This window comes from Triturus cristatus, chromosome 9, assembly GCF_964204655.1.
Source record: "Triturus cristatus chromosome 9, aTriCri1.1, whole genome shotgun sequence".
Lineage (NCBI taxonomy): Eukaryota > Metazoa > Chordata > Amphibia > Caudata > Salamandridae > Triturus > Triturus cristatus.
In genome coordinates, this window is record NC_140592.1 from 823,646,469 (window position 1) to 823,666,354 (window position 19,886).

Sequence of the window (19,886 nt, forward strand, 5' to 3'; positions counted from 1 at the left end):
AAACGCACAATATAAATATCTTACTTATTAAAAGATGCATTTTTATATTCTGAGTTCAGGCATACTAAACTCCATCTTTCCATCTTGTCCCAATGGGATGTTATATTTATAAGATGTTATCAATAAACTCCCATTCTATCCTATGGGACAGATAGTGAATTTTGTTTTTCACTATTGAAAGTCTATTAGGACATGTCACACACCTCAGTACATATCCTACCTTTCACAAACCCTGCCCATGGGGCTACCTTGGGCCTACATTAGGGGTGTCTTACATGTTAGAAAATGGAAGGTTAGGGCCTGGCAGGTGTGTGCACTTGCCAGTTCGAAATGGCTGTACCAGACTGAGCACAGACAGTGCATTGGCAGGTCTGAGTTACATTTACAGGCTGCTCTTATAGGTGGCACAATCAGTGCTGCAGGCCCACTAGCAGCATTTGATTTACAGACCCTTGGCACACAGACTGCACTGTACTAGGAACCTACCAGTAAATCAATTATGCCAATCATGTTATCACCAATCCATAAACACAATTTACACGCATATGCACTTTAGCACTGAATAGCAGTGGTAAAGTGCCCAGAGTCCTAAAACCAACAAATATAGGGTCAAGAAGAAGAGGCCAAAAGGTCTGGGGGTAAACCCGCTGAAAAACCCAAGTCCATCACCCGAGATAACAGCTAACGAAATACAGGATGCTTTAGCAAACTTAGACCAGTCAGTGACTTCTGTCAGTCTTAAGCTTCAACATTTCAAGACGAACTGCAGGTTATATCATACACCGGAATGTATCTCTAAATGGGCAACCTACAGAGCTCCTCATATATCAACTGTTCGAAATGTAAGCTGTATGCAGCTGATTTAAAGCATATGCTTGCGGACTGCCCAATGCTTAAACAATTTTGGGTGGATCTATCCGCTCTTCTTACAGAACGTTTTGGTTATGAAATGCAACTAACTGACAAAGACATTCTCTTGGGACATAGGCAAGGTTATGTGGGTCACATAGGGGCATTGGTCTCGATCATCATTGTGAGTGCCCGCTTATGTATAGCTAGAATTTGGATAAATCCCACTTAACTGAGTTTTATGGAATGGTGGGCAATTTTACGACAGGTCTGAGTCCGAAGCAGCCTTGGCTTAGGCCAGAGGTCATAGATCATAATGAAGTGAAATAGAATCTGGTCTAACATGAAATGGGACCAGTCCTGTGATAAAAGATTCACACAAATTATGTAAAAACTTGGATCTACTCTGTTTCGATTTTTTCTAATGCATCTCATAATATATTTTTCTCCCTTTGATCTATCTGATTTTTGCTTGCAAAATTGTTTATGCTGAGCAAGTAATTAAGGAGTAATATGTTATGCAATAAATAACTGAAATGTATGCTGGCTCCATCCCAAAAAAAAAAAAAAAAAAAATTATATATATATATATATATATATATATATATATATATATATATGTTAAACATTCATATGGACTTCTAAGTACTAACTTTTGGGTAACACATTTTAAACTATTTGAACAAACAAAAATAATGCAACAGCAAAAATGACCTTCCATTTGCAGAGTTACTAAACAGATTAAGAGAACGAAAACATACACACACACAGATATTTCACACATAAAACAGCGCGAAAAACAACCAGATAACAGTATGAGCAAAATTATCCCATATATAATATGTCAACTAACAATGAAGTAAATAACATTAATAACAGTTTTATTAGGTTCATATGCAACAATATATACAGTTTTCACTACAATAGCAAAATACAGTGTCAGTTCTGATCTTACAAAAACAGTAAAACAACACAATATTAAAACAATTACCAAAAGATCCAACAAAAACTATGGGACTTTAAAACTTTGCAATGATTTTACTTGTAATGTTGATGTTAATGATGGGTTAACTCATGGACCTTCAGGCGTAGTTGAGTTAGTTGAAAGTATTAATACACCAGTTGGAAAAAATTATAAGAGGACAAAACAAACACTTGTATCACTCAAATATTTCAGCAAATTGGACATCAATACATCCTATATCAAGACATTTTCAATTCAGTATAAGATTTGTAACAATTATACGCAAACAATTTCCATTGTGGCAAGCATCTGCACGGACTATACCTATAACACAAGGTGATACTAATGAACCACTTTATATACACTTTAACAACAATACATCACTTGCATTAGGTAGCTTTAAGCCGAGCAAAAATATCAAACATATACATTCAAAACTTTAATGAACACAAAATTATCATACATCCAAAACTAAAGGAAGATATGCAAAGATTAAAAACAAATATTCCATTACAAATATCTGTACCACAAAGAGGCACATACAGCACACATTTAATTATCACACAAAATATACGTTCACTTTGAAAAGCATTTCAAACCTATGACATTCAATAAAAACATCATGAAAGCCGACATTATTTGCTTAACAGAAACAAACATTACGAGAAAAGCAACACCACATGACTTCTTTATAGAGCAATATCATAATATTTGATAAATACCATGTCCAACAAACCATGAAATTGCACTAACCTATAAAAAGGAGCTTTTCATACTACCTTTTTATGAAACACAATAAGGAATTGACATACATTTTACACTAGATATTTATAGCTACCTAGATGTAATTTTGTACAAACCACCATATACAACAATACAAACAATAGTACAGGCAAAAACAAACATAACCCACTTCTAGCTACATTTTATAATTATGGGAGATTTTACCATAAATGTAAAAACATGCCAAAAAGTACACTACTTCTAGAATGTATGCACATGCAATGTCAATGCAGCCAAATTATAAACACTTACACCACAAACTACCAAACATTATTAGTTCACAAATACTCAAATGAACTATTACAAGACTATGGAACATTAGAATCCTATGATAGTGATCACAAAGCATTATGAGTAGCTATTTAAAAAACAAAAATAGCTTATTCTCTCATTTCAGATGTTTACTATTCAAGATATTATCAAACCAACAGAAGACAACAAACCTTTTCAAATCCTATCCAAATCAACATTATTAAATGGTCCAAGACGTACTAAAAAACTGCCCAACAAGAGAACAAAGTACTTAACCATCTGGCATTAGCAGACGCAACAGGAACAATGGCAACTTGTTTCCATGAATATTTCTACACTCAAATAAAGGAAAACAATGGATTACTAATTTGGAAATGTATTATCAATACAATCATCTTAACAAAGCAAAAGAAATAATCAAAATTCCTGAAATGGCCATTACAGATTTGATGGATAAAAGAAGCAGAAAATACATTTCCGCCACCAGCATTGCCATTAAAAGCGATCAAAGAAGCAAAACTTAAAACACTAATGACTGTTTGCGGAACAATCACAGAGGTAAATCAATACACAGCACACCTACAAACTAGAACGAGCTCCTTTCAGTACTATCTGAACCTATAAAACTAAGGTATAATTGGCTGGTCCATCTAGTTCAGAGAAAGTTTTAATACTATCCACTTTCAAAAGTAAAAATTAATTTTAAAAGAATGACAGCACTGTTATTTAATACAATTTATTTATATAGCACAATCTCTACCTCCCTCATTTGCTCTCACTCTTTTCTTAAACTTTTCTTATTCTATTTACTCTCCCTCGGTTATCTATCCATTTATCTATACACCATCTCTTTCAATAGCTCCCTCACTCCCAGCTCCCTTCATACTTTATCTTCCTCTTCACTTTCGCTTACCATTATCTCTATGCTTCACAAAACTTACAATATAATGTAAAAATATTTTAGTTTAAAAATATTTCTCACAGCAACAAAATATATTAAAAATACAAGCATATATCCTAACATTTACATTTTAAATATTTCTCATTAGATTTACACTCATATTAAATTCTACACCTTTCATAATTCTCAACCTAACTCACTTCTCATAAAATTTTAATAAATTACTGATCTAAAAATAAAATCTTAACTGTAATAAATTCAAACATTCTAACCTTTCTCTTATTCTGTATCTCTTTATCTTCCTCTCTGTATATGCATCCCTCCCGCTCTTTATCTTTTCTCTCTAAACCCACACTACTCAAAAGACAGCCCACGGGCCACTGCTAACCCATTAAACCTCTCCTTACGGCCTGCACACATTCCTACAATACGACACCAAACAAATTAAGCTGTCCAAATTCAGGTTTTTTTCTCAAATCTTTTTTTCCTAAAAACAACTTCATTTTCTAGTTCTGGACTATTTTCTATAGTCAGTTTAGCTTATTTTATAATCGGGCTAAACTACTAAAAAAAAAAAAGAAAAAAACTTAAAATCAACTTACAATCAAAACTCAAAATCTAAAATAAAAGAACATTTCATACTGGTACATTTCTTTGCACTCTTAGCTTTATTTCTACAGCCAATTTAGCCTCTAGCGCCAAATAGACAGCCTTGCTCTTAGTTCAATGTTTCAGTAATTACTCTGTAGAAATCTGTGGAAAAACTATATAAACAGTAAACATAAGTAATTAGCTGGGTTAGTGAAGGCAGAAGTGGGGCAGCAGATGCTTAAAACACTAAAATACAGTGCAAATATTTTATTGGGACTTTGACCTACAGGAAACTGCATAACTAGGTCATGGCCTTTTGTTTTATAAAATGTTAGTGCAAGTTAAACATATATATAAAAATGCATCATTTTCAGAGGAAAGCTCACTTTGATCACTTACATAGTTGCTATATTTCTTATATCCAGGCATAATTTACTGCTGCAGTCTAGGTTTTTTTTACGCCATACACGCCAATAGATCCAATTTAGGTGGGACACTCCCAATTGTTTAAGCACTAAACAGATTTATTTTTGCTGTATTTGCCTACAATTCCCTCTGCTTCATATAAATCAATCCCCCCCCCCCATTTGGTTTTTCAAAATCTCCTTCTTTGCAGCCTAAACATATTTTCATGCATGCAATTATTGGATTTGTAAACCTATTTTTTTAATAAAATACTAAAGGCTAAATTCCCCAAATAAATAAACTACAGTGGGGCGGCACATCACCCATAAACCTTGGAAACTTAGCAGGGCGGCACTCTAAACTTCAGCGGAGGGTCACTCACTTAAATCCTGGGTGTTACAAAACTTAAAAAACATTTATAAGCTACACATGTTAACATTGGATAAAATCATATAAGGCAATAGACCAGATTCAGGCAGGATACTCCAGGGTTTTAAAAGCAAAAAATATATTTATATTAGTGGTCTCCTGCATAAAATTAACTCAGTATGAAAATAAGCCAATGGGGAAAATACATTCCCTGTTTTTTTCTAAATCTTCAATTTTCCAATTAAAAAAAATGTATGCTTGTTACTATCCCGATTATCTTCCATCTCTCCCTAGGAATGGCCCAGCAGCAATACGCCCTCAAGCAGACCCAATACTGTTCTGTGGCCACTGAAAAATAATTACAAGTAGCCATACTCCAAACATTAACCCTCTCAATTCTCTCGCCATACATCTCTACCTATCCGTCTATCCCACCGCCATCAATCTGTACATCTTTATCTACATACTTCTCTCTATCTCTTTTCTCTCTAAATATTAACTCTCTTCTCTAACCCTCTAAATTCTCTCACTTTTTACCTCGACCCATCTCCCCATCCTACTTCTCCCACACCTCTCTTACTATCACTATCTATACTTTTTCTATATTCATTGTACCTCTCAATTATCTGGCCATAATATTATACCATATAACAGCAAAGAAAGAAATATTAAAACTTTTCCACTTTCCTTTTTTTTTTTTTAGGAAGATGACAAAAACTGTATTCATCAGCGGACAAGACATAAAACTAAAATCAATAATAATAAAGGACTCAACGGACAATGTCAAAACCACCTTATGGAGAGGAGCAACTAACTTTCACATCGATTGGTGAATATATAAGGATAACACATCACAGTCCATGAGTGTAATGGAGAAAAAGTATTGAATACAACTAGACACAGTCAACTTCAACTAAGTACAAATAAAATGTTTTAAAAAAAAAAGCCATAATCTAATATGTATCCCAAAATGTATCCACAGGCAACAGAATCACCACCAGAAAAACTAGGAATTGTAAAATATGGAACTGAAAAAACAGAACAGGAAATCAGTATCATCACAACCCAAGTGGAGAACACAGAAACCTAGCAATCAATGGACATTAACGATAAGCTTCTAAAGGACTGGTTCCGATCAATACAGAAGTTGAAGACTTATCCGATGCACTTATATATTTCCTGAGAACATTTGAAGTCATGTTTTGCAATGGCATTATTACTGAAATATCAAGAGATATTGCCTCAGTATAAATATAATTTTAAAAAGTCTAGAAACGTATATTGTAAACACTTTCACAGCTAAACCAACTTTATACTAACAAAAACGTAAAGAAACATACAGGATGCAATAAATGTTTTTGAAAATACCAGTTATCCCAGTCAAAATATAAAAATGCATGTTAAACTTTTAATGGTACTAAGTCAAAAAAATGTCAAATCAACTACAAAAGGAGTGTACATGTTAGACATGCTATTTTGTGAAAAAACGTTAAATGTGTATGTGTGTGAACAGGGATTTGGAAAGGGTCTGTGGGTATAAAACTGGTAGTGCTAAGCAGGTAGGTAATGTGCTATAATGAAAATTAAAAATACAAAGAAAAAAAATCGTTTTTCTTTTTACTCTTTCTCACTCGGTCCAGGGCTGCCAGTATCGTTGCCTGCCTGTCCATAATATGAGTCACAAAGATGCCTAGCTGCAGTCTTCTCAAGCCCCCCAGCTCCCTCCTAACAAGAACTAGCAAGCAGGAAACAAGTCAGAAACCACCAACAGGAGTTTCCATTTTACTGGCTCCCGTTTGTGAAGCACTTGCCTCGATGGCAGCTCCTTCCGGAGCATGGATTATGGAGTATACATGTTGCATGATCCTGCCCGTCTCACAGTGACAGTGGCACAAATCTCCTTCCTTTATAGTTGAAGCTGAAACAATGGGCTCTGATCGGGTTCTGCTCCAATGAATCCTGACAGTCTTGCTCACATACTGCAGTTGGCAGGCACCTGGAGTACTGCTAATGTGAAAGTGGCAGTCGCATCTTCTCACTCAAGCGTGACATATGAATGCACCTTATAAGGGCATCCTGGGGACACCCTTTCATGGCTTATGTAATAGTCATAAGTACAGCAAAATGGTTAATAGATCTTTAGCACAATTCACTCCTGTATAGAAACAATTATTTTACTTGGAAACATGTCTTCTTTATGTCCTGTTTACGGATGAAAGCAACTTACAATATATTTAGTGCAGGTTTAGAAAAACACAGTGAAAGTTTTGGCATGTGTGGCATAATGTATGACAGGGAAGGTTGAAAACAGAATCAGTACAGAATGAAAATACAACATTTAAAGACAAAAAAGTGATAGAAAAGACAACCTATTTTAGTAATTCTCATCATGATCTCCAAATAAAAGTGCCCAATTCACTAGGATGTCCAGTGTTTCCCACTGCAGCATTTTAGGAGAATTGTGAGGTTACAAATGAAGGAGACCCTTAAGAACGGAGAGCAACTGCACATTCAACAGAACTGCACATCAGGGAAAAAGTAGTGTGTCAGCAAGCAGGGAAACAGTGTGACTAACCAGTCATCTGACCAGTGCCAGGCTTTAACATGACATTTTCCTGTTCCTTATTACAATTACGGTTGATACTAGGTTCATAAATAGTCAATAAATTAAACATTCAATAACTGATTACTGGGGGGTTTGGACATTACTGCAGTTCTCAGACCTTCAGAACTGCCACAAAAGCAGGTATTAACCTGTGTTTCACTTAAAGTGAAAAGAGCGGCTGGCTAATGCTATCCATGCCAAAACATAGAAATACCGACAGGGGTCACAGGAAGTTCATAGGGGGTCCCACAGAGTAGAGTAATGCCAACCGCAAATCTCTGGCATTGGCTAGGTGGGTGGGTACAGCCAGCAGGTGTCAACATTTCAGGAGAAGATTACTAAGAAGGGGGGGTGAAGGTTTCTCCAAAAAGGCCAGAGATGAAGTGGAAGAGAAGTAGACATTGCCTTAGGTGCATGCATACGTAATAAAGTGTAGGACTGATGGAGAAATTAGAACATTTACAACTAAGCACGTAAAAAGGGGGGTTTGACAGATCAGTAGAAACCTTGATTCCCAGAGGCTATTGAAACTAGCTGGGAGGAGAGAAAATGAAGCAGGGAGGGGAGGGACCCAAGCACATCACTAATCTGCAGATGTGCCACAGACTGTGAAGGGAGGAGACCATTGACTAATAGCCTAGAGGTAGCACAAAAAGGTAATACACAAATGTTAAAGGCAACAACTAGAGTGAACAGGGAAATGGACAAGGACCTCAAGTAACCAGGGCAGTGCCCTTTAACAAGGAGCTACCAAGGATCCCCCTACCAATAGAAGAGTTGGAGAGAGCACCACTAACCTGCAGTGGAACAAAGGAATTTGATTTACTGGGGAATCCACAGAGCAGCAGATTAAGAAATACCGACAGGGATCCATCCAAACGTGTTGAGTGGATACTGCCAGGGGGAGCACCAACGCAATAACTTATCATAAGGGTAGCTAAACTGCCACAAAGCGTGGAGAACAATTAGAGACACAAAGAAGGGTCGTAGAAGAACCATCAACTTGTGAACAACAGTGAATATTTAACTGGCACGGTGTGATACCAGCCACAAGGTAGGACAATCTCAACATGTATCCCCATCCATATTGTGCTTTTCCAGGAAAAACAAAGATTAAATGGACACAAAACACTCAATTCTCTCACCATACATCTCTACCTATCTGTCTATCCCACCTCCCTCTATCTGTACATCTGTATATGTATACCTATATCTGTACATCTATATATGTATACTTCTCTTTTTCTATCTATTTTCTCTCTAAATATTAACTCTCTTCACTAACCCTCTAAATTCTCTCACTTTTTACCTCGACCCATCTCCCTATCCTACTTCTCTCACATCTCTCTCTCACTATCACTACTTTCTTTTTCTATATTCAATGTACCTCTCAATTATCTAGTCCTAATATTCTACCATATAACAGCAAAAAAAGAAAAATTATAACTTTTCCACTTTCCTTTTTTTCAGGAAGATGACAAAAACTGTCTTCATCGGCGGACAAGAAATAAAACTAAAATCAATAACAATAATAAAGGACTCTACGGACAATGTCAAAACCACCTTATGGAGAGAAGCAACTAACTTTCATATCAAAATTGGTGAATATACAAGGATTACACGTCACAGTCCGCGAGTGTAACGGAGAAAAAGTATTGAATACAACAAGACACAGTCAATGCTGTGCTACTGATCAAAAATCTAGTCAGATAGGTTACAAAACTAGAGCACTCCACATAAACACACCAAAAAAGGTAAAGTGCCAATGAATCCCTCCACACAGAAAGGCACCACAAATAGGAGCCTAGTAGATGGCACAGATAAGGGAGCCTGGACCATTGACTATTAGTAGTAAAGGTGCAAAGGACTCCCCTGAATATTCTGATCAAAAGGCATCTGAAGGGAGTAGCACTATTGCAGGTATCTACTGAAGCAGCATTAACTTTATTAACATCAGTTTATCATTCCCTAGAAAAGGGAGTGAGATAGCACTGATTGAGGTGGACCCCTAAGGAAGCAGAAGGTGCTGGGTAACTTAAGACCATGGCACCAGTTGAGGCTACTGGTAAAATTAAAGAAACAGCATTTATCTGGCACAACTTGCCATAATTCTTGAAGGGGCAAGTATAACAGAAATATTCAAGTGGTAAAGAAGACAGGACCAAACCGAAGTGGTGTTGATTAACTAAAAATATTCAAAACAGGCAAACATATAATCTAAATGTGTTAGAATGTCAAACACATTTTTAGTTTTTGCATAAGGACAGTTCCTAAACAAAACTCTCAAAGCTATTTCTTTAGACTTCTATTTAAATTATAATTTGTCAACAACCTACAAGTAAAGGCTCATTTGTAAAATTAAACTTAGCCTTAAATCCTACTGAGTTCCATTTGAATATATCATTTAAAGTAGTGTAGATAGTTAGTAAAATGTAGTTGTGCACATCATCTTATGTATTCAATGTGTAATTCACACATTTTTAATATACTTTAATATTATTATTTTATCAGGGCTTTGAGGGAGGAGGGGCAAATCGAGATAGTAGAGGTAGGATCAAGCACACAACTCAGCAGATAGTTAATAGGGAGTACAGCCAACCAAGAAGAATAAAGGAGCAGCAATACCAAGAAAGGCCACAAAGTCCAACTCCAGAGTGGCTTTGAACAGAATTGATATAAGCCGCAAGATTTTGGCTAAAACCATGGGAGTCCAGGAAAGATATTCAAAGACAAGCAGGGAAATGCAGAGACATACAATGGCAAGGAATGGAACCAGCGATACCACTATCCAGGGAGAGAGTGATGAAATACTAAACTAATAAGGACTACCAGAGAAAAAGAATCAGAGAGGAGGGGTGGATAGAGAACAACATAAACACTGAAGTATTCCCGCAACTAAACAATGAAGATGCATCCAAGGTGGAGTAGAACTCTGGGAGAAAACTTGAACAAGGGTTGGGTTGCAGCAGGTGTGGCACTAACCAGGGTAGCACCGGATAACCCACTGAAAGGCCATAACTGGGAGGTGAACTGGCCTTTGGATCACAAATATAGTTGGAGGGAGAAGAGCTGAAAGATGACAGAAAATATCACTAATCAGGGTCTGGTAGTCGAGAGAGACTGTTCATGAAAAATTGGGTACGTTAGAGGGGGTAAAGAGTAGGTTAAAGGCATGGAAATTTGTAGCCAACCAGGTTCTATGCAGGAAAAGCAAGAAAGAGGGACAGGCTAGGGACAAACAAAATAGAATATTGGAAAAAGGCTAATGTATCAGTCTTGGGAGTGTGGGGAGAAAGAATCTGTCAGGTGGTGTCCAGGAGAAAGGGAAAGAGTGAGCATCTGAATGACGAGGAAATGGATAGCATACAAATATTTCGCCAACCAGATTTGTGAGGCAAAGTGAAAGGAGGTCTTCAATTGGGGTAAATGTGGCCAAGACAGAGAGGAAAAATGACACCAATCAAGTTTATAGTGCAGATATTAACTCAGAGACTTAAGGTGCAAACACTGTGACCTCCAAAGTGTATCCCATCACTGGTAAACAGCAGAAAGGGAAAGGAGTAGGAATAACAATAAGAAGTTGGAAACTAAATTGCAGAAGACAAGTTGCAAGAAATTTCGAGAATTTGAGGTGAACGTTTTCTAGTTTAACACCATTGGTACACGATTCCAATACTGAACAGTGTAAGAGGGCCGTACCTTCCACTCAAAGTTTGAGTCTTCAGGATTTTGAAAGCAGAAAAACTATAATCTAAGTCGGCTAGTGACCACATGTCCAAAGAAGGGGAGGGGCTAAATGACATCAACAAGCCCAGAGGTGAAGGTGTCGCTGATATGAATACAGATTTTGAGTAAAGAGTGCTACCAGACACCAATACTGGCAAGCAAAAGGTTCCAATGGATCAAGACTGATGAGAGACGAGACCAAGTGATCAACAGCAGATGGAGCCAGGACCATGGATCACACTAACTAGGGTTGCAGAGCACATCACACCATATAGGGAAAGGGTCTCTGATAACACCAAATGTGGGAAAAAGGTCTCTGATCACAGCAAATGAGGGAACCGGTCCAATAATAAATCTGGGTGAACAAAGGGGACCAAGGACCAAACACTATGGGGCAGGGGTCTCAGGGAGAAACAGTTCGGGTAATTAGAAAAGTGACCAAAACCCAACTTTAGAGTCCCAGGGAGGGGCACCAGACTGGAATTCCTAGAATAATCACGGTCAGGAAACAAGGGGCTTCAAGGGCTCTCAAACAAGCTGCTATAACCAGAGAGGTCAAGGAAGCAGCAAATATCATGAACTATGGTATCAATGGGGCAGCGATCTTGCAAATAGTTTCAACGTGTATTATTTCACTCCACAGAACTCCAAGTCTTTTCATACTCACCAAGCTAAAAGGGATTGCAGGAAGCTGTGGTATTTTAGCAATACTGATGGACTGTGTAAAGGTGCCATTTAGTTTTTGGCGGTAAAGCATCAGAACTCCTAAAGGGATCAAAACAAATTTCAACCAGCTCTGGTACTGTAGAAAGTCTCATACCCACTGTTGATATTCCCATTGATTCCCTCCTCACTGGTTCTGGATATTGAAATGACTTAATTGTGCATAGGATGAGTTGCAAACCCCTCATAAATATTAAACAGCACAATACAACAAATGATCATATTTACTCCATCTAAGAACACGTCTCTTAGATGGAACCCTCTTTGTGGGCTCCCATAGCCATGATTCAATATCCAGTGGAAATCCAACTAAGGAGAACACATCCAGCATTTGCAATGTGTTACTTACATTTCTGATTTTCTTACCAGGCTTCCCAGAAGACTTGTGGGGTATCAACATCACCTGGAAAAAAGAGAATCTCTACTTGCCTCCTGGCAGTGCAGAGAAGCCACAGCTGAGCCTCTTCCACCCGATGAGATATTTTCTATCACTACCCCCTGCACAAACACTTTTGAAACACCAGACTGAATTCCAGTTGCAACAATTGTGTGAGGCCTCTTCTGCTCCTTACTTCCCATATGGCCTCCGTGCATTCCCCTGGAGATTAGCAAAACATCCTTACCCATGCGGAGATCAACCCACATCAATTCAGTCAGAGTAGCTCACTAACTCAGCTGATCTGACCAACCCAATGGATCAGCGTTTAATCACTGTGGCCTCACAAGCCTACCTGCATTCTTCATCATTCATTCTCTGTTATTCTGAGCAATACCAGAAAGAATATCCTGACACTCTCCTCAGAGCTTGATGTTTGGAGTGTTTGATCAGGATAGTGTGGAGAAGAACTTGTGTGGGCCACTGATCTCTATCCTCTTCTAGAGAAGTGATAAGGCCATAAATCACTGCTGCAATTATTACTTGCTAGCTTCTTTGCCTCACAAATAAAAACTATTTTCCCACCATCTTAAGCAACAACCATCAACCAAAGAAGAACGACTTCTATAAACAAGCAAGAGTTCAGAAACGCAACCTCCAGAAACCGGGAAAACTCAGGTGTCAGTTATGCATCCAATTTCCTCCCAGAACCCAACTGCTCAAGTGTAACTTCAGAGTTCCCCAATTTTTCACCATCTCTTTCCTCAGCTACCCAAAATATACTCCATACCCCTGAATGAGTCCTTAATGAGATGGAGCATCCCATAACCCACCTCCTAGATCCACATTCACCCCCATGCACTTCAATCCTCCTTGGACACATTTACTGAGAAAATGTCAGTGCTATTTCAGATTGTCCGTCTGTTACGCACATTATCTAGATTAACTGGTGGCTGACACCACCCATGTTTCAACACAACCCACAATCAGTCTCCTAATAATAATTAATGGCGGAAGGATAAATATCGCCATCTCAAGAAAACACAACCCTCTCTCAAGGGCACAAAAGTACATGGTCTTGTGGCAAGCTATAATCTCTGCAAATTGATATGAATCACCCACATCAATGCAAGATTGGTGAGTGTTAAAGCCCCAGCTATCCAAGTCATCCTAAACACCAGACCTCTCTGAACCTTCCCTTTACCCAAGATGAAGATTCCAGACAACCTCATTTTAAATTCTATCAACCAATAAACTCAGGATAATGGCCACACACTTCGTGCTTCATTGCATGTTGCACAACTACATCTTATCAGTCCAGCACTGCATGGAAATCTGACATTAACTTGAACTTTGTCTATGATGTCCTAGTTTTAAAAGAAACATGGCTCAAGGATTCTTCAAACAATGTTGTAGACCTCCTACCACAATATGCCATTACACGATATGACCAAGACGACATCTTTGATAGTACAGTTATTCACAAGTGCTTGTTAACCTTAAAAAAAACACATACTGCTCAATTCCCATCCTTCCAATACATATCATTGTACATCTCAGCTCAAAAAGCACACTCATGCTACTTGTCATCTTCCAACCAAACTTCTGAAAAGGAGGCCAGCATCTTGCTTGATTGCAAACTGCACAAAAGAAACCCCTTCAACAGTTCAATCAATGTGTGCTGTTCTTTCCTCATCGACAATGACCTTCCACAAAGCAAGTATGCCCACACACTAATCACAAAGCTTACAAAATTCACCACCACAGACCCCATTCCGGTGAATTTGTTAGACCATCTTCAGATTACATTCACTCATGTTTTTCCCCACAACAAAACCTTGTGCCAACAAAAGAAAATGAGAATGTGGTTCCACAAAACCAAAACCGACATCACAAATTTCTTCAACAGGGCAAGGTTGAATCTTCCCCTAACCAGTCCACTGAATACTTTTTTCCCTCTACTGAGGACTAAAACAAATGCACGATGGACCAAATTGAAGACTTTGCTACTCTGAATAGCAAAGTAAGACTGAAAGCATCTCCCCTGGTTCTCTAAAGCTTTGTACAGAAAAGCCCTAAGAAAAAGAAAAAAAAGTGACTCTCCCCTTCCTCTCTGCTTCAACTGAAGAGCTACAGCAAGGAATTGCCTACTTGTATACGATAGTTTCCATCCTCGCAGCCTTAAAGACAACCTTCCGTTTGGCCAATTTTTGCGCCTTAGAAGGAATTGTACGACGAGACAAGACTACAACATTCAAGCCAAAGAACTATCAGAAAAACTGATACAACGCAAATACCCACAACATCTTGTGTCCAGATCCAGAAAAAGAGCCTTAAATAACAACAGGGAGGCCCTTTTAGAGACAAAAACCGTAGCCACACAGGATGAGCCACGAAGACAAATTTGTATCACTACATACAATATTGCATCCAACTTGGTTAGTAAAATAATCAAGAAACACTGGCGCATCTTGAACAGTGGAGGATTAGACCTACAGAAACCTATGTTCAGCCATCGAAAAGCCCGCAATCTGAGGGATCATCTTGTGCATACACGTCCTACCACGACGAAAACTGTAGGCCCCCAACGCCTGCTCCAACCCCTACCAGAGGGCCACTTCCCGTGTGGTAACTGCAGTGTATGTCACCTCACAAAAGTGACCAAGACAGTGATGTGCAATAATGGAATAACCTGGAATCTTCGGTCTTTTACTAACTGCAACACAACAGGTGTGGTTTACTTGATAACCTGCGTTTGTAATTTCCACTACGTAGGTATGACTACGAGGAAAGTAAACACCCGAATGATTGAGCACCGTAGTAATTTCAGGTGTAAACGTGACAATACCAAGATGACCACCCATTTCCTGGAAAAACGACACACACCCAATGACTTCAACTGGGTTGTTTTGGAACATGTTAAGAATGACCAGAACATATGCTAGGCACACCTTTCCATTACAGTTAGGTTCCCTTGTCATATTACCCCGTTTTAATTTTTTCAGCTTAGAGCACTAATAAAGTTTATTTTTAGCCCACTAGCTGATTATTTTAATTATCCCACTCCACCACTACTTCACTTTCACTACACATAGTCCACAATTTCCTAGTGCTCCTATGTAACACCGCAAGTCGTAGCACGCCTCAGTCCGTAGAGGACTGGGAGGACCCCTATGATGAAGCATGTCACCGTGGGGAAACCCTGGTGAGTGAGGGGACTATAGAAAGAGATTATCCTTCCCTTTCTTTCTTCATCGGTGTCCTTTAGGATCAAATTGGTTCCGACACCTTTTGTTCTTCCTGGTTAGGTTCCTGTCTACTTGACTTGTTCAGGTAGTTTTTTGGTAATTGTATTAGTGGAGGGTGAACCTAACCTTAAACCTCTACTTCCCCCTTATGTTCTGATAAGCCCCTTAGTCATGGTCATGAGTGATGTAAAATGTGAGGCCATAAGCAGTGCATTGCGGGGAAGGAGTTCTAGTTAGTTCAGCTAACTATAACTGCTGAATTTCTCTGGTTTTGTACAAGTGAAATGTCAGCCCAACTATAACGTTCCTGTAACCTTTGGGTTTTTTCAGTAAATTTCTAAGGCTTTTTTAATTCTATTTCTCCATCTATAACGTCCCTGTAAACTTGTTTTTTTTCCCCCAGGGAACATATATGCATACATACAAAAACAAACGTATACACACACTAATGAAGTCCCTAACATCAAAGAGAGCTATTTTGTGTGTGAATATACTCCTTGTGAATGGAAAGAATGTGTCATTCACAGTAAATTTAGGAACTGTCTGTAGTGGGCTAAACCATTACCTCAAACTGTAGTAGATTGAACAAAAACGTCAAACACACAATAACAGACCAAAGGATGAAGAGGGGTGACTGAAACCCCCTTTAAGTTTTCACAAAGGTCCAACAGAGGCAAGAGTGAACTAAACGGTTGGGTAAGGGGCACTTCTAGATGCATTGATCACTACCAGTGCAAAGGGTATTTTAGGATGTCTTTGAGGCTGGTAAACAGGTTGACCAAAGCACACGCCATTGTTCCATCACCAAAAGCAGCAGCGGTCTGGAGTAACAGACTGCAGGTTCTCTGTAGCACTATTTAAGAGTTATTATTGAATAAGTGGTAGATTGTTAAGAAGACGGCAATATAAATGCCCAACCTGTAACAAGAACATGCACCCTTCTCAGCCCAGGTCTCCACCAGCTCTGCCAACTGTCCTGTCCAGCAAAGAACAACTCCATATTGCATCATTCTCTCAGATGTAGAGAGAAGAGGCTAATCTGTCTTTATCCTCAGACCGACTAACACAGAACCCAGACACCTCCAAAACTAGAATTCCATTACCAGCACCATGCTGTGTGGGAGTTCTAATCAAGTGTGGAGTTAAATGGACTACAAATATATCTGAAAATAATGAATTACAAAAGACAAACTGAGCACTGGAAAAACGGTGACCCCACGAAAGGACGTCATTGCAAACCTTTCCTTTAAGAGAAAAAAAATATACTTCAAATTTTGTTCAACTGAAAATGCACTCCAGTGCTTACCACTTCTTCATTCTCAAATCTCTCAGGAATTCCTCCTTCATGCATAAGTTCACCCACTTAAGGTTTCTTTTTTGCATTCTGGGACTTGTCAAACAAGTCGGATTTGTAAAGCGTGGCTACTCACCCTCAAGGGTATCCAGGCGCTAGGTTCTTGCTGGGATCAGTAAGAAAAGTCAGGTCTAGAGCCCCTCTCTGAATTCCGGGAGAGAGGATGATGTTTGGAGGTGAAGGGGAAGTTTGTTCCACGACTTGGCAGTGAGGTCAGGGCCGGCTTTAGCGCTGGTGGCGCCCTGTGCGACAATGTTTGTTGGCGCCCCCCCCAAAGGACCACCTCCACCACGGATTCTCTCACTGGCACCCTTTAGCAGTGACCAAGTCACCATAACCACACTCTCTCATATGCATTGAATTAGTTATATAGCGCCACTCATACCAGTGTAGGGTGTCCGAGCACTTTGCATCACACACACATTACACAGAGACAATCAATCATACGTGTGTAAATCAGTGTATAAGAAATGTTACACAAGCCAAAGGACTGAAAGTGTAGGAGTGACTTGTCATCCATACAGGTAGGCTGTATAGTTAAGAGTGCTTGGTGTGGAGAAGCACAAATGCACAGTTGAAAAAAAAACAGCATAGTTGGGAGTTTTCTTTAATAATAGGAATCGATTTCTAGCCAAATTAGCCCTTTTTGCAACATTAATCAATGTTCTAATAATGTATACTTTGCAGTGTGTATGCAGTTCTAGGATGGAAGTTAATAGCTCACTATTCTATATTAGGACTTTAAGTTATACATTGCAAGTAACAAAAGGATGTCTCTTTTGAAAGCAGTAACCTGCTGATCTGTTTACATCATATGCACTCTGTAATCTACTTGGTACACGTTCCTTGCAGCAGGCATATTAACCCTCTGCACTAACTTCACCTAAGTCAAAACCTCAACTATACAAAATGCTGATCTCTCTCCAGGAAGATAATTAATCACACGAGTTTTCTTGACATTTATGTGAGGCCTGGTAATTGCCGGCGGAAAGAAAGGCTGCAGCAGGTGCTTCAAAAGCTTAATTAACTTTCAAACACGGCGCCCCCATGAAGCCAGCACCCGGTGCGGTGGCACCGGTCGCACCGCCTCTAAAGCCGGCCCTGAGTGAGGTAGAAGGAGGAACGTCCTCCACTTAGCTCCAACTAATGTGGTTTGTAGTTTTCTTTTTTATCCATTAAGTCTACAAGTTCCAGAACGCTCAATAAAACTGGGATAGGACAAGCTAATCAGGACCATTATTAACCCGTGAGCTCTATATTCAGTACTGGCTTTGTTTTACTTTTCTACAATATAGATAAATGAATTTCATTCTATTTTTCAAAATGTTTACACTCAAGCATTTTTTTTTTTTTACAACAATTAGCAACTCGTTCACATAACTATAACCTTAATAAATTGTTGGAAGATAGGAACATTTTTGCAAATGTGTATCAAAGAAATATGAGAAATTGTCAACTGAAGAATGCTGTTAATGGTTTTTAAGCGAAGGCGACTCTATGAAAACATTGCATTCGAAGTGACTAAAGCAATACCATACTAATCGGGTATAAAACAGCTCCTATTCAACGTCAGTCACCACAAAGTCGTTCGCCATTAATCGTGTTGATAAAGCCTGCCTACTGAGGGACACGGAGCAAAGAATTAGCACAAAATATCACAAAAAATTACTTAGGTGAGTCGCATACAAATTTCTTAGGTAACTAAACTGGAGAAAATTTCTGGGTGGCATCCATTAGGCCTCTTCTAAAATGAAACTGGACAAGTAGTACAGAGATCCTGTTCCATGTCAGTCGTGAACAATGCAACTATAATTGGCGCGAAGTTGGTTTGCTTGATTATTATCTGTAAAATTCAGTTTGTTAAAGGTTTTTATTGCGTGAAACTTTTCATGGAAAAAGGGGTATTTTTGGTCTGTACAGGTGAAACAGGGTGTGTTTACTCAGGCACGGTCTAAAGGTTCATTCACACGAGCAGCAATATACTCACAGGTCGTTGTCCAGGTGAACTGTACCAATGACGAATTTTAAAAGAGGCCCCGCCTTAAATACAATGACCTGGGGTGTGGTGGGATTTGTAGTCCGCTTGGTACGAGAACAGTAACACACATCCCAACATCCAATAGGGGATCGTTGATGGAATTTAGGCACGGGAAACGCTTACATGCATTGATGACGTCCAAATCTCTGTAAATCTCTACACGGGTGGCGAATAATACAGAATGTTTTTCTTAACCACCGGTCAATGCAGTCGGAAGCATGTCGTAAGAGTTTGCCTTAGTTAGTCGTGGCTGTGGAACATGACATTGCATGCTGGGATTTGCATTTTAATTTTGCTTATGATGCAAACTAGTTTTCAAATCCCAGGATGCAAAAGGCTGCTCGCTAAAACACCAGCGCCGCTAAAACACCAGAGCTGGTTAACGGTGGACTTGATCACGCCGGGGATAGCTGACGACGATGCACTATACATATACATCCTGTTACATACACGGTAAAGTAAGAACTCTTCTTTAGAATTATTTATTAGATTAGTCAAAAAATAAAATAAGAAAGTAGACTACAGCAGCATCAGGCCTGTGGGATTCTCAAGTTGTGCTACAGTACTAGCAATAATTGTTGTAAAGTGGAATCCATGCTTCATATCTAAGCAGACCCCCCAGGATATAGAGGCATGGATTAGCAAATATAGCGGCACAATTATGGAAATTTAGCGGCACAAATATGGAAATTTAGCGGCATT

At 38.9% G+C, this 19,886-nt stretch overlaps 1 protein-coding gene across 2 annotated transcripts in view; it reads right to left on the bottom strand.

Annotated features, from left to right (window-relative positions):
* The window catches only part of LOC146798906 (inverted formin-2-like), a 359,639-nt gene extending 340,470 nt beyond the window's left edge, over positions 1-19,169 (bottom strand). For both annotated transcript variants that reach the window (XM_085628014.1, XM_085628013.1), the window contains exon 1: positions 19,134-19,169. The gene's annotated coding sequence lies outside the window, so the exon portion shown is untranslated. The remainder of the gene's footprint in view (positions 1-19,133) is intronic.
* Between the last annotated feature and the right edge of the window lie 717 nt (positions 19,170-19,886).